Source organism: Dermacentor albipictus, chromosome 7 (assembly GCF_038994185.2).
Source record: "Dermacentor albipictus isolate Rhodes 1998 colony chromosome 7, USDA_Dalb.pri_finalv2, whole genome shotgun sequence".
NCBI lineage: Eukaryota > Metazoa > Arthropoda > Arachnida > Ixodida > Ixodidae > Dermacentor > Dermacentor albipictus.
In genome coordinates, this window is record NC_091827.1 from 5,870,186 (window position 1) to 5,888,253 (window position 18,068).

The window sequence follows — 18,068 nt, forward strand, 5'->3', positions numbered from 1 at the left end:
CGCGCAAACTGACGCGATGCCTCTTTTTATACTCCCGTTGCACCTAAAAAAAACTCCGTCCATTGCAAAGCAAAAAAGAAAGAAAAGATAGAAAAAATACCTCCCATAATTCCACGCGAAAATCCCGCTCGCACGGAGTAAAAATTCTACTCCGATCATACGGAGTATAATAAACTCCGAACCGGGGGGTCGCTAGAGGACAAGCGTTATACTCCCACGTCGGAGTTATTTCCGTTTACAGTGTACATGTGAGGTCGCTGACTGGGCTAGTTGGTAATCTATGCTAAACGTGAACAGCGCGCAAAAGCAGCACGGTGAAGAAAACGATCGTCCCATCTCGCTTTCGTCACCGTGCTGCTCTTGCGCTGTTCCCGTTTAGCATGCTATCCCGTGCCTCTTCGTCTTCTACAGCGCTGTTAAAGAAATCTGCTGTTTGATGATAATTCGACCAGTCCCCCTGCAGCCTCTTTTGTAACGAGGGGGCAGTTTAAAGGAGGCATCTGGCAGCGTATTTCTTTCTTTAATTTTCTTTTCACTTTATTTATTTATTTAGTTAGTTAGTTAGTTAGTTAGTTAGTTAGTTAGTTAGTGAGTTAGTTAGTTAGTTAGTTAGTTAGTTAGTTAGTTAGTTAGTTAGTTAGTTAGTTAGTTAGTTAGTTAGTTAGTTAGTTAGTTAGTTATTGATAACAATATTAAAACATGGCAGCAACCAGAGCACAATCTGCTTTTTCAGAAGACGTGGTTTCATGAACCAGCGTGGCATTAAAGGCCCAATTCACAAAGACTTTTGCTCGCTGAGTGCTGTTCGCCATTGGCTTCCCAAGTTCTTTAATACGCTTACAATATCAAGGATGTCTAGCACCTGATCTTACGAACAGTTCCAACATAAGACTTTTTTGTTGTTGTTGTTAATACGATCCCGGGTGAAACCACAATGTAACTACCGCAATATTGATAACAAGGGAGAAAAAAGCGGAACCGATGCAATTACTCTGTGGGGCTTTAGTGGATAACCGGCGAGGCGATTGAGCCATATGCCATAGATATAATTTTCTTGCCAGAGACAAGAAACTTTTTTTTTTCTGTGCTCGTCGCATTTGTAAAACTTGCGACACTTGTAAGAACAGCTTCTGCGCAGGACGTCACATTTTCTTTCTGTCTTTCTCCCAAACGCTTCACGAAATCAGGTTGCCACAGGTTAGTCGTGCAATTGCGTTGAGAATACACATGTTTTATAAGTCTCCAACTGACGTGAGAGATGTATTTGCAATTCTCTCGGGAAGCTCGCAAAACTTATGGCAATACCAGAACTCGTCTGCGCAAGCGGCCACAGCCGAAGAAAAAAAGAGCCCAGCTTCGCGCCTGACGTTATTCCGACACAGCGAACAACCTTTGCGCGCTGATATTACATTGCGAAGGCGACACCGAAAGATTACAAGTTCATTAGGCGGGGACTCGCCTTCGTTTCACTCGATCTTCCCAACGTTTTGCACAAGCCCCTATCGTGGCCGAGCTGCTCGAGACGCACATCGTACAAGCGGTACGGGAAACCTTCCTTCTGCGTGCCTTAGCTCCTTGTATTTAGTTTTTCTTTTCTTTCTTCTAGGATAAGAGTCCGTAGCTTGGAAGAAAGGGAACGGTTAGCGACGCTGAAAGTGAACTCGAATGCGGGCCACAGCCCATTCGCGAAATGTCAACGCTTCTTTTCTGTTGGTGTTCGTAATTAAATACTGGTAAAGTGGTAAACTAAGCTATAATGAACCCGTTTATTCTTGGGTAAACAACACACAGCATGAAAGGGATAAAAGAAGAAAAGGCTAAGAGAGTCAACAATTATTGATCGATAAAGGCATAAAGTGCGGGATTGGAGTGCAGTTGGTGATTCGCGATAGCCAAAATAACAACGTGAGCGATTATTAGTATTATTGCACGCTACAAGCAGTGCAACTAAATTTCTATAGAATAAGCTGCCGCCATGAGTATCTGCCCCCTCAAACGTACAACCAAATAATTACGCACGAAACTGACGCCACTACTGCAGATAGGGAGAAACTTGAACAAGCTGTGCCATTAAATAAAGGAGCGGAAAAGTGTGGCACTCAGGCACGTATAGAAATTTAGTGTGCTAGTTCGTGACATGGAGATGACAGATTATACGTTGTGTAAAGAAAATTTGGAGGACGCTTAAGCTTCGCCTTTAAGAGCGGAAGGCAATAGCGTTCGAAGACCTTTACTGCTTTTCACGCTTCCCGGCAACTGCAGCTATATTACCGGGAAACGCTGGCTGCGAACGCTGTGCACGAAGGCGAGCTTTCTGGTAGAAACGCGGCCTCTTGCGTGGATCGATCCCCTGCCATTGTTTCGCACTTTTAATATTTCAGTCTGAGAAGAGCTATCATAAAACACATGCGCTGTCGGTGTTTTTTCCATTACATTTATTGTTGGCTGCCGTTCTCAAAATTCCGGGGAATAACTTAGTAAACAATGAGAGACAAGTAACGAGCAACTCTGGCGGTAGAGAAGTGGTTGGGTATGCGTGGTTCGGAATTTAGTAAGGAATTCTTTTTGCCGAGGCGGCGTTCGACGCTGGTGGCCGGACGCGGGACACCGGATTTTCTGCGACACGGGCTCCTTAACGCTGTCTCGTTAAAAGTGCAGAGAAAAAGAAAGGAGCAGATTAAGCGAGGCATCACTGAGAGAAAATGCTAGAACTTAGTGACCCCAGCGAACACACACAGACACACACCATCCCACCAACTCTGTGCAATTCAGCGAATCCTAGGCGCTCGCGCAAGCCAATAAGTAACGAGAACCAGGCTGCGTCTTCGAAAGAGGGGGAAAGAAATGCTCGCCTTCTCTGCGCTGGTAATCCACCCATGACGTTTGCATTCAGTTAGCGATCACGTCGAGAGAGACCAACGACGGACAACGGATCCTTCTGTTGTTGTTCCGGTCGGCCGAACGTGACGCGCAACTCTCACTGAGCTTCACGCAATTTGTGAGACGCAGTGCTACAAACTGCGGACAGTGCAGCGAAAGCCAACCAAAGAAGAGAACCAGAAAAAGTGCTCCTCTATACTGTCCGCATGCGATCGCCCTCCACATGACGCTCGACTAAAGGAATAAAAAAGTATAGGAATAAACTTTATTTGTCCAACGGTTATTGATGTTGGTGCCCGGGGCTAGGCTGCCAGGGGTCCATCGCCCGAGGAAAATCTTTCGAGATCCTCGGCAACGGCCCTGGCCCGCTGGACGGCCCACTCCTGGTCTTTGGGCGCCTCGCTGAGGAGGGCGGATTGCCATCTCTCAGCGAGGCGCCCCGCTTCAGAGGGTCCTGCCGTTGTCTTCCACCTTCCTCATTGTCCTTCTTCCTCATGGCGTTGGCATTCCCGAAGCACATGGGCAGCTCATAACAATTCTCTCTCCCTCTCTCTGTCTCTATTGGACATTTCAACATCAGCGGGAATGACCACGCCGACGCCGACGCCCGATCTGCACATGAAAGTGATCAATGTGTCTTGATTCCTCTTTCGCGAAGAGACGCTGCGGCTGGGCTGCGATTGATGTCCCGTGAATGTACGAGCGCGAATCAGAAAGTCCTTGCCCACATTTTTTTTTTAGTTTTAGCCTAATTGCTGCTGTAAATGCGAAGTCAACATCTCCATTCCCAGCAGTAGACCTTTCTTGGACCGACCCGGCCTTATCTGCCGCTAGTTCGGCAGTATGGCACTGCTGTCAGTTGTTGAAGATGGCGATTGTGCTTCACACGTCCACGGCGTACGAGCAACGAAGTGTGACTCGTTTTCTAAGGTAGAAGGGACAAGCGCCCATCGAAGTACACAGGGAAATGCAGCCCACATGTGAGGAAAGGTGTCTCGCTTTGAGGAGTGTAAGGTGGTGGTGTTGCGAGTTCGCAAAAGGCCGTGAAGACTTGCATGGCAATGAGCGTTCAGGGAGGCCACGTGTGTGCTGATTCTACCACAGGGGCACCTCAAATTCAGTGCTGCGATGAGAAAAATGCCTGAACTGGTGTGGAGGCTATGTGGATAAATAGTTTAAGGTACGTAGAGTAGTACATATTTATGTAATCACCTGTTTGTACATTATTTGGGTAATTAAAATATAGGCAAATACTTTCTGATTCGCCTTCGTACTTTGTCCCTGTGGTACTCGAACGTATTCACCATGTGACCTATGCGTTCGTTGTCTCCGGATATACAGACGCACCTACCGTCTGGGTTACCACGATGCGAACAGACCATGCTGTACCGACTGTGCATAGGCGTTGCATTAAACAACTCTTCCTTATTGGTATGGCCAACAGCCACACGTACGACACATGCAGCTGTGATGAGACGCTCGCACACATTATCTGCGTCTGCCTGTACTATAGTGCTGAGAGGCAGGTGATGTGCAGTGTGATGGACCAATTGGACAACCGTCCACTTTCAGAACAAAAAGCTCCAGGCCAGTTCTCCAGAAGAACATCCGCGCAGAAGGTTTTGTTGTCGTTACTAAGATTCGTGTGATCTACAGGCCCTCACAATAGACTTTAGGTGCGCCTCTCCCTAACGCTTTATAGTGTACGTACGCAGCTTGCTTGTACTCTCTCCCTTCCAATCTTTCTCTTTTATCCCCCTTAACCCTTCCCCCCGTGCAGTGTAGCCAACCGGAACAACCTCTGGTTAACCTCGCTGTCTTTCTTTGCATCCTCTCTCTCTCTCTCTCTCTGTTTTCTTCCGGAATCCATGGGATTGTTTCGACAGTATTTTGTCATGTCGTCACGTCTTTCTTCTTTTTGTTGTTTTCTTAGCCAAAACGCTGGGATAGCCGGCTTTTTCAATGACCAAACTTCCCATATTTCACGACTAATAAACAAGAATTAACAAAACTGGTAGCTTCCCGGAAGGATTAGCAGCGCGCGATGGGCGAGCCCTCTTCAAGAACGGGTAGCCGCGGGCTCCCGATAGCGCAGCCTTCGCTGCCCTGCACGGAGTTGATACAGAGGCGCGCGGCGCGACTGTGGGCCTCTGCGCGGGATCTGCGGTGGCAACGGCGCGGCGACCACATTCTTTGGGGGCGCCGCTGATTTGGAGCCGCGCACGGCCATACATTATGAGCGGCGGCGGCAGCGAAAGAGCGCTCCCATCTCGCTCGCATCGGGTGCCGCACGCGCTTTCCAGAGCGGTGCTCGCGTCAAGGCGGCGAGGAAGCAGGTGAGGAGGAGGAAAGAGGGGTGGCTGCCTCGGGGAGGTCTATATTCGATTAGCGCCGCTGATCCGTCGTCTCGCACGTAGTACGCCGCATGCGTCGACGACGGCAATCGCGGCGTGGTCGGCACGCGGTGCGTGCGCGTACGCGCGCAGATGCCACGCTCGTGGTTGTCGTAAAAGCCGGGCCTCGGCGTAGCGGCAGCGAGCGTTTCACTGTGCAGCGCGTGTTACACTTCCATGCAGAGTCGTAGCTTGAGAGAATGATTCGAACTGGATCGTCGCAACGATTGGCCTGAATATAAACATAGACGTATTGTGGGGCGTACAATAAAACATATTTAGTAGTAAGACTGCCAATAGGTAAGGTTGCAAATGCAGTCGTAAAATAATCTTGCAAATGCTCACTAATGCGTTGTTTCTTATGTCAATTCCTGTTCTTCTGCGTTTTGAATCAGGCTTTCCTGCACGCGCTCCTAAATATTATTTATGCAGTTCTAATTTCAAACTTATCAAGTAATTTTTCTTTTTAAATAAGATGTCCCTGCTGCCATGAGCTATACCCGGGACGTTTATGTATGCGAAATTAATGTGAATAAACTGGGCATGTATATATGTGTGTTATGATTTCATTTACGCCAAAGTACTGTTACCACCAATTCCGGTATAGCACTGTAGGCGTATACAACTTCTGGGTCAACGTCCGACGTAGGGTCAATACTGTTCAGCACTGGTCCTACACTGGGTTAATGTTCCATGCTCGTAGCGAAGTGTCTGGTAAAGAAATCGGTGGAAAGCCATGGTGCGCTTTCATAGATCATTCGAAAGTTGCGAGTAAGTAACCAACAGGCAACAGCGCTTGCTTCCTCGTATTATACTGCGCACAACTCTGCAGCGACACGACCAAGGAGACAGGACCAAAGAAACAGAACACATACCGAAGCGCGGAGGAGCTGTGGGCAAAGTGAGAAGTAACTCTACGCAGAAGCTTTGGATGACCCGTGCGAGCGCGCATATGCATAGTTATGTGCAAGGCATGTATATGCCGCGCAGAGCCACGTGTATATACGCGTACCATGCCAGCACAGATACGTCCGTGCGTGCGAGCTATACGCGCGTACGTGTACAGGACGCAGCTAGACGTCGCAACGCGCGGTCCGATTCCTGCGCTTGTTTACGAGGAGCTTCCTTTCGCGACGACCGCTTCCAAGCGCGATAAGCATCGACGCGAGCGCGCGCGGTGCTTCTGCGGCGAACAGGAATGCGAGTCCTGCCGGGGTCTTCGGCGCCATTCGCTGCAGTTTTGTGCCAGGAACGCTTCTCGGAGTCGGATAGAGAGAGCGCGCTAGTTCTCGCAGGCCATGAATGGGACCCGGGGCAATGCGGAGACGCCGCCGCGAAAGAAGCGGGAAAGATATACGGCAACAAAGAAAACACAGAACAGAAGCGGCGAAAGGCGACGGATCGAACGGAATCCGGATTCAGAGACTGGCAACGGTGGCGAGGAAAGAGGACGTTGGAAGTTTCCAAGTACAGCACGTTTAGCGCACTTCTTTGTTCATTGTCGTTCTGATATATATTCCAGCGCAGAAATGGAACGCTAGCTATAGCAACTGCAGCTGTAGGCTTCGCCTACCCCATGTTCGTTACCCCCACAGCCTGGTGCAGGCTCGCTGCATACACTCACTGGGCGTATGCTGCCTCGCAGAAGTGGTGACGGTATACGTTGAAATATTCTAAAAAACAACCAAGGCAAACCGAGAAGGTGAGGAACGAAGAAGAAAAAGGGCAGGGCCGAGGCTGTACACCTTCATTCGTGACACAGCTGTCATTGGGAAGGATCTTCGAGCTTAGATTGAACGTCCTCGTAGCTCTCAAGCCTTTCATCTTGCAACAGTACCACACGTGCCGAAAGGAATTCGCTGCGTCGGAATCCATATAAAGCCTCCCAATGCGAAGATATGTTTTCTTTTTCTTTTTTCCTTAACTTTTCGCTCCAGAAGATTCAGGAGCCCAGCTGCCGCTCAGCTTGTGCCATTTGTAATGTCTGAACGACAAAAGTAAGCAAAACGAAGGAATTATCCCAGATGTCGCGCGAAAGGAAAACGGTTCGACCACAGCACCGTGGGAGGCGTACGCATGGTCTTGCGACACTCGTGAAATCGCGGGATGCGACCTGGCCATGTCTACGTCGTTGAGGCTTCGAAGAATTGCCAAAGCCTATCGACGCACGACGGCGATACAGCTGCAAGCGTGCGGTCCCATGCGTGCAGCTGTGGAGGGCTTCTTTTTACTGCCCCGGCTCTCGGCACGAATATTGATGGCCGACGCCGGGGAGCCGAAGGTCGACCCTCGCCCAGGAGTACTCTGTACACCAGGAGGCACCCCGTGATGCACTCTAGTCCCCACAAGATTGCGCGTACGGCGCTGAGCGAAGCAAGAGTTGGCTCGAAGGGACGCGAGGCACCCGTGCAAGCCAGTTGAGACCGGTTAAAGAATCGCCACAGAGAGAACTACTTTATCAGATTACATTAGTAGAGTAGTACGTTGAAACTCTATTTTCGTTAATTTCATGGTAAAAGGTTGGCTAGTGACAGATAAGATTAACTCCAAAGTTTCATTTCTTGAACTTCGCATCGAAACTCCAGCACTGGTATACGTAGACGTGACGTCACGGATTTCAGAATATTTTTTCGTATTTGCGCCTCTGTGGCTCTGCAAAAGTTCTCGAAACTTTCTGTGTCTTGGCTCTTTGATAGTGCAATACACTCTAGTTTTATCAATAAAAGATTGACTTTCGATAATACCCAAGCAGACACTGCCAAATCAATGACGTCACAGCGAGGTGGTAACAAAACTGCACGGCGGCGTCGCATTCCGTTTTTTGTTCTCGCGTCTTTTCTAACTACCAAGCCTCTTCTCGCGGTAGCAGTTTATTTTTTTTTAATATTAAATAAGCGTAATTTATTAAAGCAACCCAAATAATTATTTTTTTAATTTTTATCTTCCCTTGAAGTACTCTTTCAAAACGCTATTATTGTTCATTCGGCAGATAGGTTCATTAGGTTGATTATCACAGAAGAAAATGAGAGTCAAAATTTTCTTTCTTGAATTTGACAACGAAAACCATTCTCTGGTATACTTCGGTCGCTTTTAGCGCAGGAAATGTTCTGAGGTTGAGTCCTTGGCTATGTCTCAGAACGCCATGTTGCCATTCGTTACCGATAAATTTTATGACGTCACGGCTAAGTGGTTCGGACACTGCCAAGCTGCGTAGCCAAACGTCTCCCGTTCTTTCGCGCCTTTTCTGGCTTGTCAAGTTCCCTTTCACAGTAGGAATAGCTTTCTTGGTATTGCGGAAGGTTAATCTAGCAATACAGCTCAACTAGCTTTTTTTCTATTTAGTGTCCCTTTAAAGGCAAATTACAGAGAAACAGGAAATCAGTTTCGATTAGGCAAGTACGTAGAGTACTTCGAAATTATACATTCATTAATCCGGGAAAAATCAAGGCCAAATGTATTTTTCTTGAATTTCGCGCCTGAACCGCAGCGCCGGTATACCTCAGTGTGAAGTCACTTATCGTTCAAAGCATTTTCCTCGCACCTGCAGCGTTTCAGCGGGGAAAGGTTATGAAGACATTTTTCTAAGGTTGAATCTCCGATTCATTGGGAATGCTGCGTACACAAACTTTGTCGGTAAACAATTGACTATGTAGACAGGCGGAGACGCGGTTGACAATTACTGACGTCACGAGAAGCTAATGCGGGAACATCCAAGGGGTGTCGCCACTCGTCTTCTGCCTTCGCCTACATTTGTCGGCTTGCCAAGACACCGCTTACGGTAAGAGTACAGCAAAACTGACCTCCTTGGTGTCCTGGAAAGCTAAGACAAGTCGGGTCGTTTGTTTAGCGTGGCTGGTCAACGCACTGCCGCTGGCCGTTCCCGTCCACATGATGAGCCGGCTGTTCAATGCACACAGGGTGGCCATCTTTTTTTTAAGTTCTACGGAATTTTTAAAAATCGCCTGTTGCAAATAAAAATAATTCTTCTCCTAGAGCTGGATTATTCGAAGAGGCGGACACTACTAGCCCGAGAAATTGAAACACATATTCAGGTAATTAATACAGACTTACTAATTACGTTTTTAATTACTTACTTTACGGCGCACATTGCAATTTGCGAATTGTAGCCGGTGAGCTTGCAAGACGTCTCCACTTGAAATGAATTTGCAGGATAACACCAATTTTGAGATATTACTTCCCGAGTGCGGGAAGAAATACATGGGCGTTTTAGTTACTTATGTGCGTCAATGCACAAAAGAGCGTTTTTTTAAAATAGAAAGTGGAACAACAGTGCATTTTCACGGCGACTTTGATGGCGCGTATCTCTAAACTGGCGTCATTCTAGAAATTCATTCTAAGCGGGTATGCCTTGCACCTTTAGCGGTTTCAGTTCGTAAAGTGCAATGTGCCGTAGAGTAATTAATTGAGAAGATAATTAGTGAATTCTCGTTAATTAGTTGATTATGTGTTTTGATTTCTCGTACAAGTAACGCCGGCCGCTTAATATAATTCAGCTCAAGGATTAGAATTGTATTATTTTCAAAACACGATTTTTAAACGTTTCTTAAAATTTAAAGCTTATCACCCTGTATTTGCTTATAACACTATAGCACGCCACCCTCTGTGAACTATCTCATTACTGGCTTAACGCAGTCAAAACATCGAAAGGCCTCTCTGTATCTATCTGGCTTGTTAATGAAGTCAGGTCGATCAAGTTTTGCGTGCAATAGTTGAGCCCATCAGCGGCATCTTGATGTGCTCCTGTAACTACGGCATTAGACAGCAAAGGACTATCACTCCCCAGCTTGTCGTTACGTAAGAGCACACAACACTTGTCTCATCGTTGATTAGTGTGAATGGTTATTAGTGCTCGAGCGCCGGCTAGTCACGTTATACCGTAGGCCGGTTACAGGTGATAACTTCTATCGCCTCGCTGGCTGGCACGATTCACCAGTGCAGGGGTCTTCTGGGCATTGTTATATTGTATAGCCGGTTATTCTACAGCATTGCGTAATTTAACACTTATCGCACACAGTGTATCGACGACACGAGCTCGGTATCGTGAAAATGGTTTTCGCATATATACCACTGCTATCGTAGCTATAGCTTTCGCGGTTACATTATCATCGGAATTAACCAGAAATATATTTTCAAGTCAAATCAAATCGAACGTTATTTCAGTTCAGTTTCAAACAGAACTCAGAACTGGGAGGTTGGGGTGGAGTAGGGAGGAGGGGGGGCTTGAGAGCATTCTAGACGACCGCTTGGCTAAGCTTTGTAACAGACTCACGCGCAGAAACTCGTATTCTTCAGGTCGGACAGCGCAAGCACAAAGCCTGCGCCTAACCGCATATATACGCGACGAACAATCTCAGCACCGAGCTATGGTCCAAGTGATTTAATGTTGCACTTACCATGGAACGGCCCGAACGCAAAGTAGGCTAACAGTGCAAATATCCAGTCATCACAAGACGAAGAGTAACGACAGGCTTCAGCGCTTGGCGGCGTGGGCGCGATCGATGACGTAAAGGAACGTGCGCAACTGCGCACGCATCACCTCTGCATCACCCGCAAAAACGAATCGCTGTAGAGGGTTCAGGACTCACCTGCGAGAGAACAAGACACGAGGAAAAGGTTAACTAAAGATTTTACAAATACCCGTGACTTTCGTATAATGTTGCTGCTATTTCAAAGTGAAAAACATGAATAGAAGAACCAGAAACAGACTGGCAACCACGCCCGGAAGGGGAAGGGAAATAATGATAAAAGAGGACACACACACACACACACACACACACACACACACACACACATGTGTGTGTGTGTGTGCGCGCGCGTGTGTGTGTGTGTGTGTGTGTGTGCGTGCGTGCGTGTGTGTGTGTGTGTGCGCGTGTGTGTGTGTGTGTGTGTGTGTGTGTGTGTGTGTGTGTGTGTGTGTGTGTGTGTGTGTGTGTGTGTGTGTGTGTGTGTGAAGAGGTAATAAAGAAGAGGGGGAGACGGAGACGCCGATAAATCCATCAGGGCTCACTCGAATAACACCACGCACTTGACAGTAAAAATTATCGATAATGCGGTTTCAATGCTCTATACAGGGGACGTGTGCAGGACAATTGCTACTTAAAGAGATTGATTTCAATTGTATGGGCAACGTTTTCGCATGGGTTTGTACGTGACATAATGTATGAATGAAATTACTATAGATAAGAGCACCAAGTTTCGTGTCATGTAGGTTCCGGGAAAGTGACTCATGAAATGCATTGTTTATTAATCATCTCTCATAGCCGTCAGGTTGGTCAGTTCTTAATTTACCAGTCCTGACTGCATTTTTAAAGACATGAGTTCAAAGCAAATGCACAGTTATTCAACAGAGGTGAAACGAATGCCTTTCGGCATTCCCATAACCTATCATCTTCCCTTGCAGGCGTTTCACACACAAAAAGCCAACAGCTAATTACGAATTTGTAACTTGCACAAAATAGTAAACGAGATCTTACGTCCCAGAGCAGGATTAGACAATAGAATACGGTCTATGAAGCATTTGTGTGGTTATACGAAATATGTAGGTGTAGCTTCGAGCTTCCCGCTGCCTTCATGCCACAGTGAAATAAAGCAAAAAAAGAAAACTGTAACACTTTACGAGCTGCTGGCCCCAGCGGACAAATGATAAGATTGGGCACCTGTTAAGATCTTTAGTGTACATCACATGATAAACTTAGATCGCAGAATCCTTAGGGAACCCCCTTCCCCCATGTGTGTGTGTACCTATTTATTTATTTATTTATTTGTTTATTTATTTATAGACCAACCGTTTGGTTATAACTGCCGTATTTTCTTACGTCATTTCGTCACTGTATACATTTCAACATTGTGAAAAAGCCGGCCATGACAGTTGAGCGGCTAAATCGGATCCTTCGGGAAAAACAAGGTGTCGAAGGTGCGCATGTGGAAGGCCCTTTTTCTGAATACGCGCTCTCAAGAATCCAGCGTCCTTTTCACCACGGTAGATTGGGCACGACCACAGAAAGTGCTCAATGTCTCCTGTTTTATTGCACGAAGTCCACAGCGCAGAATCGGTACGTCCTAGCTTGGGTGACCATGCAGAGGTACACGCCGATCCTGTCCTTATTCGATGCAGTAGCGAGGCTTCGTCTCGACGAAACCGCCTGGTTACGCAGGGCGCGTGTAGCGGAATCCAAAGGGACAGGAAGCGCACGAGCATGGATGTCCGATTTCGTGATTTGATTGCTTTTTGGTAGTTCGACATTACGGGGACGCGAGAGCGCTGCGTATGCAAGAACATCAGCTTCGCCATTTCCAGCAACCCCACAGGAGAAGAGATCCACTGAAACTTCAGTGTGAAGCCTTTGGTGTCGAGGTATTTCACGAATGATAGTGACTTGCGCTGGAACTTGCTGGAACCGCGACACAGTTGTTGCAGTGCACACGTAGAATCTGTAGGAAGCACGACACCTTGCGCACGCAATGTCGAAACATGGGTAAAAGGTAGACGCTCCCTGGACATTTAAAGACACCACATGTAGCTTAAGCTTATGGAAACTGCATTAACAATCTCGACTCTATACGGGGAAGCAAAGTTATTCGTTGTGGAGAGTGCACTTGCAGATGGGTCCGTGAAAGCGGACGTAGACCGCTGCGCAGCTGCGTTCTGTATGCACGCCCTCCGTCATCTGGCCGGCTGCACCGTCTGCTCTCATTTGCGGCTGTCGAGGGTGTATGATTAGGTGCTGCCCTATAGGAAAGCTAAAGACTTTGCCAGTTTGCTGTGTCTCCGTTTATGAGCCCACCGTAACGATGACGCGCACGTTAATCGTTCGCCCATATGCAGTAAACGGTGCTCATTAGAAATAGAAGCAATGCGGCTTGCCATATATGCTAATTGGAACTCTGCTATATACCCGAGAAATAAGATGAGCACCACAGCAGAGCGCATACGTACAACCCAAATCGTCTTGGGTACTTAAGCCAATAGCGTCCGCTATAACTATGACTCCTCCTTTTACAAAGGTTCGTGAATTCGTTATATAACTGCATATACGTATTAATGGAATCTTCTGGCATAAAGGAGACGCTCGTATATATACGTAATCACACATCGGAACATCCGAGGGCGTATACGATGCGAGCGGAAACGCTGAAAACGTATACACACAAATTTTACTATATATACCGACTGCATGCGATCCATTTGGTTGCAACCTTGGACGTTTTGGCAGTGATATGATCGCCACGAAGGCGCGTTACGCCTTTTACAGCGAAGCCGTTTATGTGGACCCTGTGCCGTCGTTGTTGGACTTGGCTAAAAAGGGGCCACGTGACCTAGCGGGAGCGGAAAGGAAGAGCTCAACAGGGGTAAAAGCCCCTGTGAGAATCCTATGTTATACGCGAATCTTATATACTGTTGTCGCACGATGCTACTTCGGCGATTGAGCCACATCGGCAACGAATTTATCGACGATTGGTTCCACCCCGCCGCGAAAGAAACAAATGGTACGCTGGCGGTTTGCGGCGAACGAACAGCGCCCAGCGATTGAAACACTATAACAGGGGTGCAAGAAGTACCGGCCGCCACGTCAATCATCAAACCAATCCAACTAATCGTCAAACGATTGCAGCGTCGGCATCTCCAGTGGTTGGCCTTGCTAAATATACGGAGCTATGGATTAGTGGCTCGATCTGCACATTACATGTTATTTAGAACTATGGGATGGCCACGAGAAGTGCGTACTCCTGAGGAAGAAGATGCCTATACCGCGAAAGTGAAAGTGAGGTGAAAGAATGGTGAAACAAAAGATTTGCAATATAGACGGCTTGCGAAGCTTGACTTGCATGGTTTAGCACTCGGTGTAACTAACAGAGCTTCGCTGTTCGGCCATCTTCAAGGACTAGAAGGGACGGTGATATGTCTTTTCAAAAAAATTTTGAAGAACTTTTCTAGCGTGTCTTGGTGGATCACGGCATCACAAGAAGTCGCCAAAATCACAGCCATACAAGTACGCGTGCAATTTTAATACGCCTTCCACTGAAATTGTATTTTGCCGAGCCCGACAGTGCAGAGCCCGTAATATGTTATTAAAACAATTATTAAGTGGACGAAGTCAGTAAGGAATGAGAGAAGAAATTACGATAGCCGGGTCATGTCATTTCATATGCAGCCGGGTCACGACATCAGAGTTTGTGTGCTCGCATCTAGCTTACACAGCGATGTCTCTTCTTACAAATATCCTTCCAATGCATGTTCAACCGCAGGAGTAGCTCGGCGGAAAAGACATTATGCTTCTGAGCAGGGGGTCGCTGGTTCGATTCGAGGCCGCAATCCGATGGCGGTCAAATGCAATACTGCTCATTTTCTTAGATTCCCGTTCACGTCATGGTCAAAATCAATCTGAAGCCCTTAACAATTGTGTCTCTCGTAGCCTCAGCATTGTTTGAATCAATCCAATGAGTCATTCATAACTGCATGTTCTAAAGTGAATGTTACTCATCAGCATGAAACGATTAGTATCGTTCGGTTCTGCGACTGTCATTCCTCTGGCTACTAAGCTGCCTTTGTGTGTGCGAATTCCTCCGGGCCGGGAGAAGATATCAAAGCGTGCCCCTATACAATGGAAACTAACAAACAGGTCCAAGCTAGCGGTGACTAACTTGTTCTAATAGGATGTCCTGATCGAGGCGTAGCCAAGTACGCTTATTGAGCGCCGAAGAGAGAAATATCTCGCCGTATATAAACGAAAGCAATAAACGGCGCGAATACTTAAGAAGCTTCAAGTATAGTTTGAGTCTCTTGTTGACCCACCATTTCCACTGTTAGTATACGCAAGTATTATCGCAAGAAACAAATTAGATTACGACCCACGCCAGGTTTATTTGTCAAGCGGGTCGTCAGCCGGCTCGCTATCGCATTATCGCTGATGGCATTTTGATGCGTGCTTACATATAGCATAATACAAAAAAACAAAAGCTGTATTGGATTCAATCCAATATCGCATACTTGCAACTTTCGAGATCTTGGACAGCCGATGGATGTAATATTAGTAGTCGCATAGATGTTTTGAGCAAACAAAGAACTTGGCCGATGCACATTCACAAATGATATCACATGCGCTACAACGCCATACTGAAAAATCGTCATACACAACATTGTAATAAAGGTGGTTACCAGCTAATCACAAAAAAGAAGCTCTTAACGAAAAGCTTTGCGTGATCTGGCCCAATACGTTGCAAAGCCTGCATAGTTACAGCTATTACTCGGCTCGGCTGACAATAGGTAAGGTGTTACTGCCCATTACCATTCAGACACCAAGGAATTTCAGGGGGTATGATTCGGTACGTCACAGACACACAAACACACAAACACACACGCACACAATCGCTCACTCGCCGTGCATCTGAACAAGAAGGGCTATCAGGCTGTTCTCGAAAGCGTCACACAGAAGCTCCGCGGGGCGGGAAGGCCGCACAGGCACGAGGCGTTCGCAAAACTCGCCAGGCACGCCGTGGCGGCGCGCTTATCGAGGGGGGCGATCAAATAATTACAAAGCAGAAAAGGAAGGAGCGCCCGCGGATGATGCGCACGTGAGCCACCGAGGTGAGCTTCTGCGCGCTCGGCAATCAATGGGACGACGAGAAGCAACGAAACGTGATCATCCCAAGCACGCGCCTAGAGGGTCGTGCAGACGAACCTCCTTTCCCCCTCCAACGATCGAACCTCTCTCCGCAACTTGGTCGAACGTCAAAAACTGGCTCACTGGCCCATCTTTCGGAGTTGGACCACGTCGAGGAACGCATCGGGAAACTAAGCTACTTCACGGACACCTTCCGTCGATGGAAAAGAAGACAGCCGTCAACGCTCTTCGAACGTCCTGAGGAGGCCGTGGGACATGCGACGGCCGAACAAGCCACCAAAGCCGTCGAGATCGGACATCCATGCAAGTTTACGGCGAGAGTCGCTCTGCACGGATGCTAGAGTATCAGCACAACAGCCAGCACTGACTCAAGCGCACGCAAGGCAGCCAGCCAGAGGCGGTGTTGGAAGTTTTCTTTGGCCGCCGCAGACTAACGTGTTTTCCGCGAGCCCCTTCGACGCGCACGCCGAAGAAAAACACGGCCGTCGACGACGGGAAAGCGGCGGACACGTGTTGCCACCGCAGCAGCAGGAGCAGCGCTCGCGCATGCGCGAGAGGAGCGCGCGAAAAAATGCGAGGTGGGGCTCGGGCCCCGGGTCGCGCGGCGGTTGTTGCATAACCTCCGCGGAAGCGCAAGCACAAAAGAAGCAGTGCAGAGGAAGCGAGAGACAGGGAGGTGGGGTGGTTTACCTCGTCAGAGTGCTCGGCGAGCGGCGACGGGGCCGCCGATGGAATCCGCCATAGTTGTTGCGCGCCGCTGCTCATGGGAGCGGTGACGTAGTGGCCTGGCGCGCCGGAGTGCGAGGAGAGAGCGGCTGCTCGTGCGCCTGCGCCGGTGGCTCCACCTCAGGGAGGCCGCCCGCCGTGGTGGGCGTGGAAAGATGAAGGCGCGACAGAAGCGACCTCCTCCACTTCCTCCTTTCGGTGCTCCGCATGGGAGGGGCGTGCAGGTTGCTCGCCTTCGTCGACCACCGCCGGGCAGACGACGCAACGACGATTCACACGAGCGCAACCAACGCACGCCAAGGGAGAGAACGCTGGCGATGGGGAAATTGCGCACGCGCTGCCTCGAGATGAAGCACCGTGCCACGGAGCGACGACAACGGAGTCGACGGAGCGCCAATGGTGTCCTGGCTGTTCGGCTGTGTAGGTTGTTTGCAGGCTGCACGCCTGTCGGCAAGATCTCGCGCGAGACGAGATGTAGGGAGACCATAACCGCTGTACGTCTGCTCCCGGCTCGCATCGACAAAAGTTGGAACTTCACCATTATAGTTTTCGTGGCGCTGACTAATGTTTTATCCACGCACCACCTTTTTTTTTTTTTAGGACTCCAGCGCTGCCGGAATGAGAGTGCCTTCCATACCCTTTGGCGTAGCGGTTAGTAGTAAGGGTCATTGTGAAGAGGTAGTTCCGTTCATCGTAGTGCGAAAAGTTATCATTGCTTGCGGCAGATAATCGCGCCGGAGCGCTTACCTGCCTTCATTCTGTGCAGTACAATACTCACGTACTCGCCATGATAACGGCAATTGAATGAATGAATGAATGAATGAATGAATGAATGAATGAATGAATGAATGAATGAATGAATGAATGTCTTTACTTCCCATAAAACGAGTTCTATGGTGGGTTTCTGGGTGCTTTCACTTGCCCGACACATTTCATAGATCCTCTATGCTCAAATCCTAGATGTAAAGTGAGCGGGAGAATTCACCAACGATTACGGTACTACTTAATGCGATATTTGAGCTCAGCTCTACAGGCGTTTTCATTTCGCGATACATTGACTGGCGCGGACAAACTGTCTCGAGCGGCACGTTGCAAACAGAGCAAAGTACGGTGCGACTGCCTCGCTAATCGAGAGATCGCGAGAGGCAGCCCGTGGGTGACTCGCGGCCGACGCGTGGGCGCGATTCACAGCAGCTGTCGCAGAGACATCCGTTCATGCAGTGCTTTGTTTACACATACGGGGGTGCCTTTTTCGACTGCACCATTTTTTGTTTTTAATTGCCTGTGGCAGATAGCACAATTTTAATCCTGGATCTAAAGTACTCGATCAGGCGGCCCTTACTTCTACGAGAAATCAAGATACTTAATACTAAATTACCAAGATTACCTTAATTAACTTAATTATTATCATTACGGCCAATATTTC

At 48.1% G+C, this 18,068-nt stretch overlaps 1 protein-coding gene across 5 annotated transcripts in view; it reads right to left on the reverse strand.

Moving 5' to 3' along the window:
• The window catches only part of trh (PAS domain-containing protein trachealess), a 602,053-nt gene that overhangs the window by 229,528 nt on the left and 354,457 nt on the right, over positions 1-18,068 (reverse strand). For 2 of the 5 annotated variants that reach the window (XM_065449876.2, XM_065449875.2), the window contains exon 1: positions 16,607-17,246. The exons of the other annotated variants lie outside the window; for them this stretch is intronic. The gene's annotated coding sequence lies outside the window, so the exon portion shown is untranslated. Of the gene's footprint in view, positions 1-16,606; positions 17,247-18,068 lie in introns of those variants that run through there. 5 annotated transcript variants of the gene reach the window in all.